Here is a 6,000-nt window from a genome sequence, read left to right as displayed (position 1 = left end):
TAGCCGCCTTCGTAGAGGATCCCCGCACCCCTCCTCCCCTCCCCACCTCCCGCAGTTTTGTTTTTCCTTCATACTGGACAGCGCCTGACGTGTCAAAACTACATACTTGGGTTATTTACTTATGCCTTCCTCAGCTAGAAACTAAGCTCCCCGGCGGCAAGAACCGTGTCTTGTTTCCTGAGGGACACCCCTGCTTCAGTGCCTGGCACGGGATAGAGTTTTGGTGAATCTTTGTTGAGTGAAGCGAATGAATGTGTGAGCCGGGCTCACAAATATGCACCCGGATATCAAGGCCATTTTATCGTTAAATCTTTTGTCAACGATTTAAAACTTTCATCCACTTTCAGGGTTGTTGGGTAGTATGGCCGCACATGCCCTCAAACTGGAAGTAAATATTCCTGTTTACCTCCTTGGCCTAAACTGGTGCCAGGCACAAGGATGGGCTCAAAGTGCTTTTGTGACAGTGACCGTGTAGTAAACACAGTTGTCCCGAAGCTTTACTGGAAAGAGCGCTGCATAATTCTAAGCAGTCTGAAGGTACAGAGTTTCTGTCCTTTCCAGCTCCCACTGTAAGTCACACATGAGTAGGAAGAGGAGTTACAGAAGCTTCCAGTGCAGAGTGCTTTCTGTGTTTTGCAGTTATTAGAGGAAATTTGATACTCATGTCTTCAGCTCATACTTGTTGGAAGGACATCCTCTTTCTTGACTGTGGGGGATATTTTGCTTTTTAAAATTGTCTCTATTCTTCCAGGCAAAAATGCATTCATGTTTCTCGGATTTATGTTTAAGAGAAATTCTGTGGAAATGGTCTGGATCTTGGTCCACAGGTGGCAGAGAGCAGCAGACTCTCCTGGCGTGTTTGTGTACGTGTATCTGGCCCTCCTCAGACTTCGTGATCGGAGCCCTAGGGGAGGGCACCTGGGACACGGTGGGTGAGGTGGAGAGCTTTAAATCAGGCTGGGCTAAAAAATTTGATTTTCTTCCGTAGGAGGAGTGTTTGAAGAGTTGAGCGGAGGAGTCAGATGTCAGAGCTGTCCTTCAGAAAGATAAATGAGGCAGTGATGTGTAGGGCGGCTTGAAGAGGGAAGGAGACAGCTGGGGGAGCGAGTCTGTAGCAGGCTTGGCAGGGCTGGAGGCCAGGGGCCTCGGGGCTGGAGTGCAGAGCGGGGAGGGGACGGGTAGAATTGAGTGGCAGCCCCGTGGGAAGGGTGTTTTGAGAGTGTGCTTTGAGGAGAGTGGTGAGCCCAGCGTCAGTTGGTTGGGAGAGGTCAGGCCTGTAAAGAGCAGGACCTTGAGCCCTCAGAACACTGCAGGGTTTGGGGTTCTAAGAACTGCGTGCAGTGAGGGGAAGGAGAAGAAAGCATGGTGTCCCTTAGACCAGTTGGAGGGTGGAGCTCGAGGAGGAGGAGGAAGTGATGAGCAGCCTGGGTTGCTAATACAGGTCAGGTGGGGAGGAGGGCTGGGTTCTGTTGCCGTGGTCCAGGGGGGAGACCGGTGGAGGGTATGTCATCAGAGGCAAAGCATTGCATCTTGGAAAGGCATTTGGGAGTCCTCTTCCAGAGGCCATTTTGAAGCCATAAAACCAGGAGTTCGTGTACTTACTTGCAAGCACCTGGGGAATGGGTGCTTGGTGCTGGCACAGGTGCAGGGTACAGACTGAGACAAACAGCTGATGCTCTAGATTAACGAAACACAAGAAGAATTAATTATAAGGACTGGCATGTAGAGGAGCCTGAGAAGGGACGGGAACAGGGGCAGTGGTGAGCGTGCTCCTCCCGTGGGTCTCTCGCTCTCTCGGCTGCTCAGAAAGCTATGTCCCAGTTGTGAAGGGTAGCCAGCCACAGCTTTCAAGTTCATGTCCCACTGCCAGTCGTGGAGAGCCTGCCCCACTGACAGTCTCAGTTTACGCATAATAATGCGAACGAGTTTGTTCTGTCTCTTGAGCTGAGTACCTTTTCCTGATCTGGTCAGTGATGATTGGGGTCAGTGGTGGGGAGACAGGCTTGTGTAGTGTGAACCCAGTGCCAGGAAACAGTGGATCATCCCAAGACGGGTTGGGAGGAGGATCCATGGGGGTAGCTCCTGGAAAAGGTGGTTTATAAGCTGAACAAACCGCCTCCCCCCCCCCGCCCCCATCCAAAATGGCAGACGAGGCAAGGCACAGGCCCAGCTCCTAGTCTAGTAGGATAGAGAAATAGAAACGGAGCAGGAGAACGCAAGGGAGATCGGTTAGCTGGGGAGAGAGTGGCAGTCAGGAAGTTTTAATGAAATGTGTCTTTAAGCTCTGATTTTAAGGTTAAGTGGTATTTCCTGGCAGAAGGAGAGAGGGGAAAAGTCTCAACAAAGGGACAAGCCTTAATTTTTGTATCTGGTTTTCTTTCTCTTAAAAAAATTTACATAGACTCCTTGTCTTTTTTTTTTTTTCAACGTTTATTTATTTTTGGGACAGAGAGAGACAGAGCATGAACGGGGGAGGGGCAGAGAGAGAGGGAGACACAGAATCGGAAACAGGCTCCAGGCTCTGAGCCATCAGCCCAGAGCCCGATGCGGGGCTCGAACTCACGGACTGCGAGATCGTGACCTGGCTGAAGTCGGACGCTTAACCGACTGCGCCACCCAGGCGCCCCTAGACTCCTTGTCTTAAAATGAGTAAATATAGCATCAGTGGAATCCCCTGGGCTCCGTCCGGTTGCTGGGTATAATACTAACTGTTCGTACAACTTTGAGCTAGTTACTGACCTTTCTTTGCTGTGGATGTCTTTTTTGTAATTTTACAGAATTAAAATTACAAGGAGTGATGATAGTTGATGTGTCATTGGGTTAGAGGGGTTCATCTGGTGATACACAGAGTACTTACTTAGCACCATAACACCTGTCATACAAGTACAAGAACATACAATTTTAAGTTTGAGTAAAAATTTAAGCTTTATCTTTTTTCCAGCTATACTCTTATTTATTTAAAAAAAATTTTTTTAACTTTTATTTTTGAGAGGGAGAGAGACAGAGTGTGAGCAGGGGAGGGGCAGAGAGAGAGGGAGACACAGAATCCGAAGCAGGCTCCAGACTCTGAGCTGTCAGCACAGAGCCCAACGCGGGGCTCGAACTCATAAACTGTGAGATCATGACCTGAGCCAAAGTGGGATGCTTAACTGACTGAGCCATCCAGGTGCCACTCCAGTTATACTTTTAAAATCTTGTTTCGTGGCTTAGAATGTATCTGTTTACGGGGCCTGGCAGAGGAAGAGGTGTGCCGTTCCTCTGTGCAGTCACTGTTTACTTCCGTTCTGTTGATTCATCTCTGGTACTCAGCAAAAAATCATGTAGTACACACAAGGTGGTCTGTTGTCGAGAGGTAGATCAGTGGAGCGGACTTGGAGGTGACCCAGATGTTGGGACTGTTGGATGGGCCTTCAGAATGATTGTGGTGGCAGTTGAATTACATTAGAAATCAGTAATAGAACCCCATCTGGAAAATCCTCAAATACCTGGAAATTAAGCAAGTCAAAGATGACATCATAAGGGAGGTTTGAAAATACTTGAATTTGAATGGAAGTGAAACAAACACACGGACATCTGTGGGGCACAGTGTGAGCAGTGCCACGGGAACCGTGAAGGAACGATGCGCTTGTTGTAGAAACAGAGTCTTCGCGGTCTGAGCTTTCTGCCTTCTGATGCCAGAAGGACACTTTGAACACAAAGCAAGAAGGAAATAATGATGAGGGTAAGAGGAAAATCCATGAAAGTGAAAACAGGTACAACAGAGAAAATCACTGGGACTGAAAATTATTTTATTTTATTTTTTTCAGTAGGCTTCACGCCCAGCACGGAGCCCAGTGTTTGGCTTGAACTCAGGACCCTGAGATCAAGACCTGAGCTGAATCAGATGCTTCACCAACTGAGCCACCCAGGTGCCCTGAAAAATTGGTGTTTTGAAAAGATCAAATTGATAAACCTCTAGCCAGCCTCAGAAAAAGAACACTTAAACACTGTTAAAATGAAGAAAAATTAAATATAAAAAGTAAAAATGAAATATTAATTCATCTATTTTTCAAAGTGGCCTTAGAAACCAAAGAGCATTGATGGTGTCAGGAAGTCATGAACATGTGCTGTGCCTAGTTTCCCGGCTGCTGAAGGAGCTCCTCTCACTGCATCAGTCAGGGAAGAGTCAAGAGAGTTATGAAAACACAGTAATTTCCTCTGATTGATCTGTAGGTAACCTCATCTTTTGTTAGAGAATGTCAAGGGCATTTTAAAAGAACATTTATATTTGCTTTTCATTGACCTTAGTATTCTCCTACCCCCTAACTTTTAGTTTTGAAGCTACAGGAAGTTGAAAAAATAGGTCAGTGAATATTCTGTACCTTTTACCAAGTAATCTGTAACTTTTGGGGGGGGTCCACATTTTCTGTCTCTTGGTGCTTTTTGGTGAATTGTTAGAATGTTGTAGATGTCATGATACTTGATTCCTTACAACTCCAGCCTGGTGTCTCAAGGACAAGGCCATTCTTTTGTGTTTCCACAATAGTATCATTACATGCCAAGCTTTAACATGGATTCAGTGACACCTAATCCAGGACACATGTCAGTTTCTTCAGTGTTCACCCAGATGTCTTCATACCCTTCACATTCCGGATTTAATCAAATTCATGTGTTGCATGTTTGGTACTCGTGGCTCTACCTAGGCTCGCAGCATCTTGAGTGGTCTTCCCACTTTTTTTTTTTTTTTTTTTGCTTGTTACAACATTGACATTTTTGAAGAGTTCAGGCCAATTTCTTGTAATGTCTCACATTCTGGATTTTAATGTTTCCTCGTAATTGGATTCAGGCGTGTTTTTGGCAAAAGTTCTGTGTAGGTGACCAAGACTTCACGTTTTATCATATCATAAGATACCTAACGTTAGTTTGTTCCATTCTTGGTAATACTAAGTATCATCCTTTGATTAAGGTGGTATCTATTAGGTAATAACGTTTGGTTTTTAAAATTAGGAAATTATCTATGAGTGATACTGTTAGACCTTGTGAATGTCTTCTAACAACACATTTTAGCATCCATTGGTGATCTTTGCACATGTTACTACTCTCAAGGCCCCAAAATAGTAGTTTTCTAGACCTCTCATTCCTTATACATCATTGCATTCCTTTTAAAAAAAATTTTTTTTTTCAACGTTTATTTATTTTTGGGACAGAGAGAGTCAGAGCATGAACGGGGGAGGGGCAGAGAGAGAGGGAGACACAGAATCGGAAACAGGCTCCAGGCTCTGAGCCATCAGCCCAGAGCCTGACGCGGGGCTCGAACTCCCGGACCGCGAGATCGTGACCTGGCTGAAGTCGGACGCTTAACCGACTGCGCCACCCAGGCGCCCCCTGCATTCCTTTTTAAAGAAGAGCTCTATCTTTCCTCTTGTTTATTTTTTGAGTATTTGTGTGTGTGTGTGTGTGCATGCGCGTGTGTGTGCATGCACGTGTGTGTGCACGTGCACGTGTGTGTGTGTTTTCAATGAGATATATTCCATTTTACCCTCAGATCTTCCTAAATTTGGCAAGGGGACTCTTTCACATTATCATTTCACCTTCTTGCTCAGAACATCTCTTTTTGTTTATTTATTTTGAGAGAGAGAGAGAGAGAGAGAGGGAATGAATGGTGGGGGGTAGAGATAGAGGGAGAGAGAGAGGATTCCAAGCAGGCTCTGTCAGTGCAGAGCCTATGCGGGGACAAACCTGTGAACCGTGAGATCATGACCTGAGTCGAAATCAAGATTCGGACACTTAACTGATTGAGCCACCCAGGCACCCCCAGAACATCTTGTACTAGAGAATTATTCAGAAGTGAGAAGTTTACTTTGTTTCTTACAAGCCTTCCCAGTCCCTCATGCAAACTCTTAAGACTGGATGTGTTCTGGAATCCCGCCTTTTTCAGGGTTTAGGAAGAAAAAGTGGTGTATATATCATGGATGCACGCTACCTCCAGTAGGGCTTGTAATCAAACACCTTAAAGCCTGT

The sequence above is a fragment of the Herpailurus yagouaroundi genome, unplaced genomic scaffold, assembly GCF_014898765.1.
Source record: "Herpailurus yagouaroundi ecotype Mexico unplaced genomic scaffold, PumYag 77, whole genome shotgun sequence".
NCBI lineage: Eukaryota > Metazoa > Chordata > Mammalia > Carnivora > Felidae > Herpailurus > Herpailurus yagouaroundi.
This window is presented reverse-complemented; position numbering follows the sequence as displayed.